The following is a 15,597-nucleotide window of genomic DNA, read 5'->3' on the forward strand; positions in this document are numbered from 1 at the left end:
ATTTATATTTTTTTAATGAAAAAAATTTATTTATTTTTATTTTTTTTAATGAAAATGATTTATTTATTTTTTTTTTGTTTTTTAATAAAAGAAATTTATTTATTTTTATGTGTTTAAAATAGAAAAAAAATAATTTGTCAAAAAATGTATGTTGTATGTTGATTTATTTACAGTAGTTCGTTTAAACTAAATACAATTTATTTAACTTAATATTAATTTTAAATTAATTAAGTAAAAAAAAATATATAGTTAAAAGGCAAATTTAATAAAAAAAAAATTTTTTTTGTTAGTATCAATGAAAAACAACCAAAATGGAACACTGCACAAGTTACTTTTTACCACTTCAGAAAGGGAAGAGAGAAAAATCAATAAATCGACCTTGAGCAAAATTTCGAATTTTGCAAAAATCGTGCTCATCGGTTAGGTTACTCTCTCTCTAAACTCTTTCTCTTCACTTTTAATAATTTTTGTTGTGATTTTGTTGTATTACACATTTTGTTTGTAGGTAGAAATGGCAAAGACTGAAAACTGGGCCTAAAGCAGCAGTCAAATGACAATACGTCACCACGCAAAGCACACACCAGCAAAAGACACTTGATACACAATACATAATGGGTTAACGAGCTAAAGAACAATTTCCAAGAACTCGAAAGAAGAACAATAAAAATATTGACATTTTTCTTGGAGCACAAATATGAATTTTCGATTTGCTCGTGTAAACAACTTAACTTATTTTTTTTTTTTTATTTATTTGAATTTTTTCATATGATTTTGAATTGTTATTGTAAACTTTTTATCGTGTGGAATAATTTTCTTTGTTTGTATTGCACAAATCGAGCACAAACGCACACATATGGAGGCGCGCAGTTCATTTTGAACCTTGAACTCTAAAAACACAAATGGCGTAATAATTGTAGATTTATCGCTGGCGGAGCAAAGGTAAAACGGCAAAAGCATGCCAAAGTTATAATTTCTTTCTTGGAAATCACAAGATTGACACACATCAAAAAAAAAAGAGAAGTAAATAAAAAAAAATTAGTCATTCGACAATGAAAACACAGACCTAAGGGATGTTGAAAATGTAGGAGGTTTGAGCGTTTTAACGCTTTTAGTCCCTTTCTGACATCTGCTTAATGTATGATTAAAATCAAATTGCCGTGTTAGGGTATAGGTCAACATTTTCAGGCCACCACTACACATACTAACACATACAGTGTATCGGCAGTTTAGAATTCCCCACTGTTTGTTTAGCAAAAATAATTAATTATTATTTCAATCGTATGAGCAAATAATTGATTGGAAAATCCTAGAAAAAATTAAAGACTAAACAAACAATAATTAGATTTACAGTGGCTTAGTAAATGTTAATACACTGTACATTATGTGCTACTTTCAAAAGTAAATATGTTCTAGAAATCAGGTTGACTGCAATGAGCAAACAAAATTAAAACAAAGTAAAAAAGAAATTGGGTTATCGGTACGTATACGTAACATACATAATTGAACTCAATGTCAAAATTATGTTTGCATCTTGCGTACAGCATACTTTTTTTTCGGTATAGATTATAGTTGACCTGACCTAGTTTTTAGTTTCAAGGAATTTTGCTATACCACGGTAATTACATATATAGCTCAAAATGATAAACACTATACTTTTTCTCTAATTTTCAATAACACAACCATTTGGTACATGAGATTATTTCAGTATGAAAACTCTAATCGATTGTAAGGTAAGGTAAGATAGATATAATTACTTTCATATTTGTATAGAGATAATATTATAACATTGTATATTTTGTTTATTTTCCCTGAAGATGTCTCTCGAAGATAGTTGAAATATTGGAAAAATGTTTTAATAAAATATAAACTGTTTTTAAATATAAAATATGGAGATAATATTTAATAATAAATAAAGTAGAACTTTTATCCTATCTAAATCTATTTAAATTGAGTTCAGTACGTAGTACTGAGACCTTCGGATTAAAAGTCTAGAAGTGTTATATATATTCGTAAATTCAGTTTCGTAACAGTAGAAAAATTTAATAATTATTATATTTATCGATAAATTGATCACATGATGAGAAAACGTATAAGCAAATAGTACACAAAGCGTACTGGCAAATAATATATAGTATATGCATATAACCTATAAATAAGATTTATTTCAATAGAAAATCGAGTGAATATGTTTATGACATATAATCCGGTACGCAGATCTTAGATCAATCAGTGATTATTCACGAAAATTATGAGGAATACTCAAATTAGTCAGTGAGATGGGCGGGACTCTGCAGAATCACCCCAGCTATCATAGAGTAAAAGTGCCCAGATGCACTAACTCGAAAAATGCTTAACATAATAATAAAAGAAAGCAAACAAACAATATACACATAACCTATAAATATAGTATGAATTAGTTTACTAGACTATCAAATAGATATGCTCAAAATATGTGATCCTTATTAGCAATTCGGTAATCGATCCAGGCTACAAGGCATATAATACGTAATCATATTTTCTAATTTTGTTTTCTGGATTATAAAGAAATGCAAATTACTGGAATTACTGGAGTATTAGGGTATTCGTAGATAAACCATATGCATACATAGACACTGATAGTTATTTCTGAAACTTCTTTGAAATAATTTATATTACTACAATACATTCAATAAATATAATAAATTAATATAAAGTAAAATTTATTGCTTTAAAACAAGTATAATATGACAAATAGAAAAAGCATATTTTCCCTTAATGCTTAACATATCTAATACTTATTTTTTTTTCAAACAAATGGAAATTAAATATTGCAGGGTACGTTTTTTTATTGTTTTATATTAATTTAATAAAACTTTTCATTAGAAACCAACAAAAATCTATGAAATGTTTAAACTAATACATTATTTATTCTGTATATCATAGCTCAAGGAAATATTTCAATTACAATATAGATATAAATTTAAAAGATATATGCATTACTCGATGTACAGTATATTTAAGTGGACTTTGTAAGATATTATTTTTCGGACATTAAGTATTATATTTCGAAAAAAATATATAAGTACTAGTTACTATATAATAATTACAATTCAAGCAAGTAATAAGAATATATTTTTCTAAATTAATTTTAAGTAAAATTTCTTAAAATTAAGCAAGGTATGTGAAATTATAAAGATTAATACATATATTACAACATTCAGTACTTTGTAATGTTTTACTTCTTCTAAAATTTTGGAAATTTACAAATAATACTTCCACTTAAGGTAAATTGGTTAACTGAAACGACTTCTACATAAAGCTTACCTAGTCTAGCAACGAATGATGAACCCTTGTAGATATTTTCTAAATAGCTTTGAGTTCCAAGAGCGATTAAGTAAAATTCTCTTATATTAAATGAAAATATTGTCTTTGGAGGGTTTGTTTTAAAAACTTTTTCAAGAAAGAACATTAAGAAGCATCCTTCTTATTTGTAAGAAGTGTTTTTGCAACGAAATTTCATACTTAAAAATGAACATTGAATTCAAATTTTTTATTTTATACGCCACAAAGCACTTAACATATTAATGATTTATAGAGGATAGATACATGTTTTAAAGAATCAATAAATATTCACATTGGTATAAAAAATATTTATATATTTTTAGGATTGTGCGTACAATCCTTACTACGGCACTAGGTGGAGAATGGTTTAAGATAGATGGATAATTAGTTAGTAGGAGAAAATAATTTTTATTAGAGTTTATGGTAGTGGAGCACTACCATAAAATTAACTCTAAACGAATAGAAAACACTTACGCTTTCGAAAATAAAATTAGAATAATTAACGTTGTGCAGTTTCTAATATCACAAGAGAGAATTGTTGACTCAATATCATTTTCATAAACTCGAGTAAAAGTGGACAGTCACAAAAAATTTGACTAAACAGACAGACAGTGATGATATTTTGTAACCTCAACTAGATCCTAGAACCTAAGATACCTTAACAGATAATACTGTCAATTAGGGACTTTAAATGTATAAATAATTTGAAGTTTACTTTTCTTTCATTTGCTTGTTGTAATAGTAATTTCTTATTTTGTCAGCAAAGGACTTCAATGTATATTCTTGCACCTACTTTTATGCATAGGTTTGACTTATATTCTAATAATACATTCTAATAGCTAAGAAAACAAGGATAGAAAGAAATTATTAAGCGATTATTAGTGAAAACAAGGATGTTTATAGTAGTGTCGACCTCAATATTTCTATGTTTTAATTTTGCCGGCTTTTAGATGGTGTTTTTAAAATTCTATTTTTATATAATAACTTATATTATATGAAAACAAACTTATTATATAAAAATATTATATAAAATTATATAAAAATCTAAACACGCAAAACAAGGATTAGAGAAAAGTAACTTTTGGTGATTTATAAAATATAATAACTTGAAGCAGTATTAAAGTACATGGATTTTACTTTTTTAGAACAAGAAAGTCGCTTCTGAAAAAAGTTCCTAATTTTCAACAATTTAATGTTAAAAACATATCACTTTCTAGAACGACACTTGATTTTGATAAAGACAAAATAAAGACATAAAGACAATATAGAAACTATATAATGCCATATTCGATATAATATTCGATCTTTCATCAAAACCTTTTACAGTTGTGATTATATTATTATACATATATTTATATTGTACTTTTCATATCTGACAAATACGGATTTTTGTTTGTTGTGGTTTTTACAAATTATTTTCAGAGGTTAAACCTTTAATTGAAACGGGGACGCTAGAAATGACTGCAATCAGTTATATGCCAGCAAAAACAAAAAGTTCCTATGCATAGGTTTAGGCTACTGCCTTATAAATAAAAGAGTTTCCGAACGAAAAGAAAAATATATATAATTCAATAAAATAATTCTTTCAAACTCTTATAAACCAAAATCGTATTTACACAAAAACACAAAAAACAAAAAAAAAAAAATAAATTACTCTCTAAGCAACTTAACACAATAACTATTTAATTTACTTAATAATTATATATTATATTTATATTACATCAACAAAAGTGTAAAAATAAAGTGTAATAAGTAAATACAAATATAATATATAAAGTATAAGCATTAGAGTATAGTATTATACTATAATATATTAAGAAAGTATAACATTTTAAGAAAAATATTATCATATTTAATAAAAAAAAATATTATATTATAGAAATACTTACTCGTCTATTATTTCCAAAACTGTTTTGACGACCTAAATGCTCTTCAGTGCTATAATCCTTTTGAGAGGACATTGTTGGTATAGTTGTAGCAACTGCTACTTGCGACTTTGTGGAACTCATAATCACAGTTTATACAAAAAAATACTGCAAGAAAAGAAAATAAAAATGTAATTATTTAGTTATAAATTAATTTCTAATATAATATTAATTTTTTAAAAAATTTTAATTTATATATAGATATAAAAATTACCTTTAAGATAATATTAGCATTTTTTAAATTGATTTTTTTTATTTTAAATATAAGCAAAATTGGAAGTTTTCACTCTGCAGGTTTTGTTCCTTTTTTTTTTTAATTAAAAAAAAAACAATTAGTTTGTTTTCTTAATTTTTATTGAGAATTTTATACGATGAAATCATATTTGTCAGTATCTTGGCAGTGCAGTGTACAGAAATTCAAATAATTTTCTAGGTTTTAACCTTTTGTGCTTTTTAAGGTTTGAAATTTTATTCATAAATCACATTTTTGTAAAAAGGAAATTATTTTAATCAAAAATAACCGGTGACAACACATAAAAAATTTTTATTTTTTGACGAAGTTCATTTTTAAAAAATTTTACTTCTTAAGTATTTTTTTTTGTTTTGTTTTATTTTTTATTTATTATGTAAATTTTTAGAATCAAAAACTTATTAAATTTTTATAAAGAAATTACGTATCACATTAACGCATCACCGCAATTACAAGTTCTATATTATACTTTGGTTTTAATCCTTTTTTTATTTGAACTCGTAATTTTCAACACTTTAAAGCTTTGATAGGGTTCTGAAATTCTTCACTTATTGGGGTTTATTACAATAAATATTGGGAGACCAATGACATTTTAATTTATATTCAATTTGTATTCAACTAAAAGACACAATTTAAATATATTTAATATTATTAATTTTGTTTAAAAAATTATTTAATTTACATTTATATTTTTTTTTATTTTTATTATATATCTATTTTATATATATAATATATATTTTATATAATATATATTTTTATAATATATTATATATACCATATATATCAAATTATATAATAAAAATATATATATTTACATAATAATAATTTTATTTATTATTAATAAGTTACACAAATTATATAAAATACTCAGTACGTCATTAAAGTTATTAAAGATAGAAAACATCCAAAGTTATCCCAAATAATGTAGGTTATAACACATTTAAATTTTTGGTCAAGAAAACCCTGTTAGTACTCATTGGTACATTAGTACTATGTAGTCCTCATTTTACCACATTTGCATATAATCCATCAAAAGTCGTAACAACTTGATGATTCTGATCAAAGCGATGTGTAACTATCAATAGAACAAATGTGAGACAAATCTATAAACACCTAAACGGACACCAAGAAAAAGAATGGAAAGAGTATATAATTTGTTTTTTTGGAATGGTACGGAATAATATTCATCAAGAAAAAGGTTTCAGTTTTAGTAAAGTAAGCACAATATTTAGACCTCGTTATAGTCAAACAAAAATACCAACACGTTGATTTTTTGAAGTACTGATCTATTATTATACTTCGTAGACAAATCTACAAACAGCTAAGTTAACACCAAAGATGTGCACGGCATGAAATCATCAATATTATACGCAAATGTGAATTACTGGAGCTTTTGAAAAATCAAATTAAAAATGGAAGAAAATGCACTTCGATCTGGATTATATACCACGCAAAAACAACGACTGTTTAATATTAAATCACACAAGTTACACTTTCAGTTATAATCGTAACTATCGTAGATTTGTTTCTACTCTTTAGAAGGGTACTCCGACGACAAATAGTTTTATGAAAGAGATATTGCAATATTATATTATGAGTTGAAGTAGACGATATTTAGAAAGAGATTTATGTTAATTCACATATATATATTTACATATTGAATTGTAAATACACATATTACCAAAACAAGAGTATGTTTTACACAGAAAGGAAATGTTTTGTTTTTAACTAATTATCTCTCAAAATACTAAATAAATAAATATAGTAATGCACAATTATGTATATTTACAATTATGTATTTAAAATTATATATACACATATTGTAATAGGTAAGAATATACTAACGATCCTAAGGACTTACATAAACCTATTGATGACTTCAGTTATGTACAAGAAATTTAGGGGTTAGAAAATCTTATTAAACCTTTGGCAAAACTTAAAATACTCTTTAGTTGAAAGTCTTGAAGTTCGTCCAGATCCTCAGAAAAGGAAGCCCCAAATATAGCAAATCTGGTCTCATAGATGAAGCCAAACAAGTGTAATAAGGCGCTTTAAGACTTAATGTAAAGTATAATTTTTTTAAAATAACAAAAGTTCGTTCAAAGGATATAAAAAGCAGGAAGCTGATACATCATTTTAGTGATGAATTATAGTAAAATATATCTGTAGTAAACATGTTTTACAATCAAATAGAGAATAATAGACTTAGCCTACAACAATTGAAATAATAAAAATCGATTATTGATATATCTAAAGTAAGGTTTTATATTGGTATATGATAAGATAAGATGAGATATGACAAGATAAGATATGATATGATAAGATAAGATAAGATAAGATAAGATAAGATAAGATAAGATAAGATAAGATAAGATAAGATAAGATAAGATAAAATATGATATATGATATATGATAGATAAGATAAGATAAGATATGATATGATATGATATGATATGATAGATAAGATATGATATGACAAGATTTACAGGATCATATTCTATATGATTATGTATGATATAAAATGAACGTGCGTTTTTCTAACTTAAATGGATTATTATTATAATATAATATTTTAATATTACAATTTTTAACTCAGTTAATATTAAATATTAGGTACTATAAGTGAAATATAAATCATATTTTTTTATTTATACTGAAAGCAATGTTTTAAACGTTAAATTAAAAATATTACTAGAGAATATTTAATTGGAACAGCTTCTAAACAACACAGGTAAGGTAAACAATTAATTGAAAAATTTTATGCATAAAATCAATCTTTAATTTTGTTTTGTTGGGAATTCATTCCCCAAATGCTTTTATGTTGATATGTTTTTATAAAAACTTTTTCAATTATAATTTTTTTTATATATAAAAAAGTGCGTGTTACGCATTAAAAGGGGGTTGAAAACACTTTGTTCTGTCAGTAAAATATTTTACTAGGTTTCGGATATACACTGCAAAAAAAACTGTTTCCATCTAAAAATGAGTTTCTTAAAAATTATAATACATAAATTATAAATATTAATAAATATAATAAAAACAGATTTATTTACTATCTACCATAATAGATATTTGCTATTATACTGAGCAAATATATATTATTACACTAATTAACAATAATTCTCTCTATAGATAAATGCACCAAAATTAACTGAAGATTAACAACGATTATTGGACAATAAATTCCTCATATCAAACACTATTAAAATTAAATGACCACATTAAAGTACTTGTTTTTATGTTTATAGTCTGTTAGCTGAAGCATTTTCATTGTCTGTACTTTTACGGTATAATTTACAGAATAAATTGGCACAGTGTTTTTATATGGGGTGAGATTTTCAGTGTTTTGTGCACTATAATTTTCATATCAATAGCGAGAAACTTTTAACGAAGGGTTGCTGCTGCTTGCGCTTCATGGACTCATGGATTATTTTCCTTCCGCTCTGATAATGGGAACGTCGTTGTTGCACAGAATTTGCATTATGACTTCAGGTTAAACATGTTTTTTACTTTAGCTGTTCTTTTAATTTTGAAGTTCTTTTGCAAAAATTTGCATTTTTTTGTGTGCTAATAATGAGAGCCAACGTAAACGTAAAGCTCATCATAATTAGATTAATAATACAATGCCCTACAGAAACTGCTTCCAACATGAGTATTTGCAATATTTATGAAATACTATACATATAACATATGAAATATTTTATAAATATATAGTATATATATATATTTCTATTTCAATATTCACAGGAAATGTATATTGTATATATCATATAGTCAAAAAATTCATACTGCAGGTAAGGTGAGTGAACTGCTACGTTCACTCAACTAAAAAGAGAATGATTATATTATATACTTTTAAGAGGTAATCATTCCAAGACCAACACTGCACTACTAAAATTTTGAATTTAAATGAATATTTTAAATGGAATAGTTTTGAACAGTATTGGTGACTGTTTGACTGACTATACAACTGCTTCAAATCTTTGAATCTTGGATTCAAGTAAAAACAAACATTTTTTAGACTGCAAGTGCCAAGCCTTAAAATCATTCCTTGTCAAATTTGAAACGCAGACTTATTTATTTGCCAACTAATGCAACATCATACTTTAGTTAGGTTAAGTTGGAGTGACGGCCTTGTGCCTAAAACTCACTTGATTCAAAATAATCGCCTGTTGTGGATACTACCAACGCAACGGTGAAGTTTTGTCAATTTGCTTTTAATGTTAAAAATAAATTTAGTAGCTACCGTAATGTGCTAATTATAAATTTCAAATATAAAAAATTTTTTTCCTTGATTATTCTAATAATTTAATGAATAACATATTATAGTACCTGACCACTATTTTAATTACTGATTTATAATTGTCAGGAAATAAGTCGACCTTAATTTAACTTTTATTTATGTAATAGAAGTCTAGATATTAAACCGTATTATGATTTTAACGTAATGTCATAATCTTCTCGGACAGTTAACTTTCTATCAAATCTCTATTTGGCACTACAGCTACATCTTGAACAATTCGAGAATGCCGAGCTTTTCTTAACGAGCTATCTAAGTGTGGCTATCTAGTGCAGGGCAATTGAAGAGCGGACCAGCATGTCAAGATAGACATTCTGCTACCAGACATTCATTCTTAGATATTGGTATCGGATCTGAAAACGGACAAACTGGTATTCAAACAAAAATACCTGAACTAAACCAACTTGCGCAGATGAACCCTTCTGTCAATTCTAAAGATCAACCTGGTTGAAATTGGATAAAAAACATACCAGTGACATACATACTGTTTCAATTAAGGAGTAATCTGTTTAACACTACGGTCTTAGTGCTGACAAATAGATGCGTAGTAGAAAGACATGTCAACTTGGTCTATACTATAATAACTTTTGTTAGGGTTGTGGCTCTAGAGGAAACTGTACTCCATCTTGCGTGCCAATATCCATCCTTTTTTTCTTACCGAACTGACGGAGCTATCATCCTGCAAAATTAGTAACTTTATCAAGTTTATAGACTTGTCAGGTTGGTTCACCTTCACTTAAATGGAAAAGTCAGAACAACTGTTCAGGTGACTAAAAGGTCAGTGTACGAACAATACTAATCCGTGGTATCAAGCACAAGGCCGCCACTCCAACCCAGCCTAACTATACCTATTCACAAATCTGTTCCTTCGTACCTGATTTTTAAAGCTGAAAATTTGTGTTGGAGAGCAAAAATTTTAGTCAAATGAAACGAGAGATATTCCCAGTAGATGAATATTTTGAAGATCTTGCTGTTATATACAATTTTAAAGGAATACAAAAGGTTTCACATCATTGTTAAAAAGAGTTGTGAGAAAATAGATAACAAAAAATAGATAACATTCCTTCGATATTGGGTTTGTCGAACACTCCTCGTATATACAAAATTAGATAAAATTAACTAATTAAAAAGTGATAAAAACGTTAGTAATAATAACTTCGAAAATTCCTTATATATCCAAAATTTGATAAAAACAAGAACTTAAAAAGCGATTAAGGCTCCTTGTACTTACTTCAATATGTCTTAATACTTCTCAAAGATTGAAATGAAAGTAATAAATATTCCACTTTTATTATACTCTTATATATTGACTAAATAATTAAGCAAAATATTAAGCCGCAATTATCCTAATAACACTGATTTAATACAAATTAATATTATATATCCAACGTTTTAATTTCCTACTAAAACGATCATATGTATATACAAAGTGGAAAATAAATCATTTTACTTGATTAATGTTTAACATTAATTGATTACTGATTTCTCGGAAAAGTATTTCATTAGAAATTCATATTTGTTTGCATTCACACGACAAACAACAGATTTTGTTGCACATTTACACAAAACAAATAATAAAAATAAGCATAATAAAAGCACATTTGAGTTCAGGAAATACCCATAAATACAAAATAAAAGATGTAATAAAAATTGTATCTATTCCTAAACTGTATAAATGTAATATGGAATAGTTTATATACATTAAAACCAATGATTGAGACAATCTTACATATCAAATACACCACATACACAACAGTTTTCTCTCGAAAATCTATAAAGAAAACGAAGGCAAAGTTCGAATTATTTAGGGCACAAATGTTGTCTATACAAAAGAGAGAAAAACCGAAATATACACAATACACAATCCTGAAGACACGAGTGCGGGGAACATAAACACCGACACATAAAATGAACAAGTTGGAAAACTGACGTGAAAATATTACGTATACGTACAAGTATACAAAAATGTTGATTCATACAGTACGAAGCACACTGTTTATACCATATATATATATGCATCAGTGTATGTGTGACGACAACCGCAAGTTGTACACATGTTCTTAATGCAATACACACAAACAAAGCTTTCCACGCGACAATTGTGCATAAGTATCATCGAGTGGTATAGGTATATGTATGTAAGAATATAAATCAAAATATTGCATTATATTTGTAGGTTGTATGTGTTAAGCGTTGAAAATAAAAACAAAACAAAATACGATGTACAAAGGCGGAAAAAGAATGAAAGAGATAAAGATGAGATGTAAAATATTTTTCCGAAATTTTTGTGGGCCATTCGTATGGCATATAACGTATGCGGAACAACTGTTAAAGCATACAACACAACAACAACAACCACACCAACTACGTAGAACAGCGAGAACGTACCACACACACAGCAAACATTTTGGCCTGCCTCATGCGAAATACGCTTACACATTTTTACTTTATACACCAACAAAAAAAAAAAATATATATATATATACCATACAAAATATACGAACAAAAAGCAGTATAAACACGAAAGCATGTTGCCTGAAAAACGAAAGCACAGAAGCGACATTCTACGAAATTCAACTCGGAACACGAAAATGCTACAATATTTTGTAAATTACTACAAAATATGTACCTATACGAAAGCGTGGCGTACGGAAAGCGCAATACTATGGGTTGCATGTGCAAACGTCACCCCCAGCCACCCACCCAAATATACCAAACAATGTGAGTCAGAATATGTCAATTACTTGCAGAGAGATGAGAACATAATCGCGTCGTACGAACAACTACTACAAGGCAGGCAGCACACAAGGCACACAGCACAAGTGGTGCAGCAACAGCATGCTTGTTCTGCTGTGGTGGTTATGGCGTTAGTAGAGCCAACACTATAGTTTTGTAGGTGGTGAATTAAGAAATGGTGAAATTAATTCTGAGAAATACACTGAGAGGAGTGTAGTGCAACTTTAGTGAGATTTAAGTGTACAACTTGGTTTTGTTGTTGCTACTTCGTTTTTAAATAATAAATTTTTTGTTGGCTACATTTTGTTAGAATGGGGTAAAATATTTCTTCCTTTTTTGTGCATTTCCTGCTGCATAGTTGCATTTCATTTTGAAGAAACTATTTATTATTAAAATACTTTGACTTGAAATGTTTTACATTTCCAATTGTTTATAAAATTGAAAATTCACGAATTTATTTATTTGAATAAAATCATTTTTTTTTAAATTTGCAATATTATGCAAAAAAAAAAAAATTTTTTTTTTATAAAAATAATCATTATTTACATATTAACACCACAACACTTAATTTTAATATTTGATTAATATTTAAAATGTTAAAACTTTACTTGATACTTTGTAAAAAAAATATATATCCGAATTATTCCGATACGGTTTACGATTAAAACTACGACGACAACGATATTTGACAGTACAACGGAAAAAAAGTAAAATAAAATAAATCGACGAAAAACGCGACGACGAAGTCAAACCGGAAAAACGTGTGTTAGTGTGTATGTATATGGGTGAAAAAATTTTTCATCCGTAGCATAGCACAAGAATTTATATATTTCCTTTATATATTTCTATTATATTATAAATTATTTCCTTGAATATAATATTATTATGTTTGATTTTTTCAAAACACTTTTCAGTTAACACTTTTTATTTTATTTTATTTTATATAAATTTGCTGTACTTTATCCGTGTTCCATTATTTTCATTTATTTTATTTTTATGTATACAAAAATGCTAAGAATTGCAGCGCTTCCATACACGACGACCACGTATCAATGGCAGACATAATGGGAAAACGTACAAATTGATACTGGGCCAAGTATTTCTGGGTTGATTTCTTTCAGCACTCGAACATTTTATTTCTATCCTTTTAAAACGAGAGCGCATAAAGCATATAAATTGCAAGTGAGAGAGAGCGAAATTATACACAAATTCAATTGTTAAGCAGACAACACACAGCACACAACACACAACACAACACTCCACCAAGCCAAGTGGGAAATATTTACTATTTTCTATTAAAAGCACGAAATTTTGGCGAGCAGGAGAATTTGTGCAAATTAAAGTGCGTGCATAGAGTGTGAGAGAGCGCGAAAAAGCTTTTTTCTGAAACAGGTTAGAACAGTCAGAGACAAGTAAATAAATAGGGTAGATTTTAAAGGCTCTTGTGCGTATGGAAATAAATACAAAAGAAATTTGTTTTAAAAGTTTCAGAGATTTTAATTAATTTAATTTATAAAATTAATTAATGTACATAATTAACTTAGAATGGATTTAAAATTAAATAAATTATAATTTTAGAAATATATTAGCATATATTTCCATAAAATAAATGTAAGGAAATATAGGGGCAGGATTGCATAAACACTGAACTTGGATTTAAAATAATAGCTTTTGACCTAAAATCGTATAGAAATAGTTAAAAATTTGTTAATTAATTAAGAGAAATCCAAGATAATTAATAGGAAAAGATAATGTAAGTACAAAAATAAATAAAACTATTTAAAAAATATGTCAGTTTGTCATTACTATTATAATCCCTACCTCTGTGGTAAATAATAAGTAAAGAGAGGACAATAAATTTAAAGATTAGATATAAAATTCAAAGGATGTACGTGTTAGAATATCAAATGAATAGAATGTTTCGATGAATGTATTAAAAGAAATGCACGGATACAGAATACAAATGAAAAATATATGGCGAAAAAATAGAATAAATGGACTAAAAAAGGAATAAGGACTAAATTAAAGTTGTTCTTGTTACACTACAAACTATAGTTTTTGAAAGTAGTGAATTAACACAAAAAATATTTTTTTATTATTAAATATTGAATTTTTGGTTGTTCATACAGTTGTTTCAAATATTGCCATAAATCCACCAACAGGGTTTTTTTTTGTAAATATTTCTCATATTTAATGGTAAATAAAAAATATTTTTTTTGTTTTTGAATTTAAATACCAAGGGTTAACTTGTATCCTTGCTAAATTGAAAGCTCAGTCAATGTTAATCATCTGATTAATCCAAATCCAAACTTGGATTGTATGTTTAGTTAATCTGCTGTAAAAGTACATTAACAAATTCACTTGCTGTATTATATTGGAAAAAATTATAAAGCAGCTATAGAATAATTGCTTTTATTGTTCCAAAAAAGTTATGATCTGATTTTAATGTATTTTTTTATCGTTGAGATTATTGATATCGCTTTACTATATCACTATCACTTTTTGATTACAATACTAGATATAGAAATATAGTTTAAAAAACCTCTACTTTTCCAATACATGGTACCCTGTCCTTTTGTTTTGAAATTTAATTATGTTGTATCTACAGAATAAAATCTTGATATATTAATAAATTTCTTGAATTTAATTCAAATTTTCAATTTTTTCATCTTTGAACTTTGGGTTTGATACTTTCGATCGATACCCGAAAACCACTGACGTGAATGAAATCCTCATACATTCAGAAAGAAGGCACAGTACCATTAGACCAGGCCGTGGAAATAAAGTGTAAAACACGTTCTCTTTTTGACACTGTTGGATGGAGCTTAAATGTCCACTTTTGCTTTTGAACAGCAAAGAAGATTTGTTGTTTACTGTTTCAGATAATCTTCTAAAACTTTTAAAAGTAAACATTAACAGTAACTTAGACGTCACAGTCCAAAAATATTTAATAAGATTAATTATGCACTCTCTGTCGTTCCAAATATATTTAGTAACTGAATTTAGTATTTAGTAACTGAAATAAATAGTCACAATGTATCTAACAATTTTCTAATAGAATTACG

General features: G+C 26.9%; 1 long non-coding RNA gene across 2 annotated transcripts in view; it reads right to left on the minus strand.

Annotated features, from left to right (window-relative positions):
* Positions 1-5,208: 5,208 nt before the first annotated feature.
* LOC119672689 overlaps positions 5,209-15,597 on the minus strand; it is a 39,264-nt gene continuing 28,875 nt past the window's right edge. For both annotated transcript variants that reach the window (XR_005251940.1, XR_005251941.1), the window contains exon 4: positions 5,209-5,354. This is a non-coding gene — a long non-coding RNA (uncharacterized LOC119672689). The remainder of the gene's footprint in view (positions 5,355-15,597) is intronic.

The sequence above is a fragment of the Teleopsis dalmanni genome, chromosome 1, assembly GCF_002237135.1.
Source record: "Teleopsis dalmanni isolate 2A chromosome 1, ASM223713v2, whole genome shotgun sequence".
Lineage (NCBI taxonomy): Eukaryota > Metazoa > Arthropoda > Insecta > Diptera > Diopsidae > Teleopsis > Teleopsis dalmanni.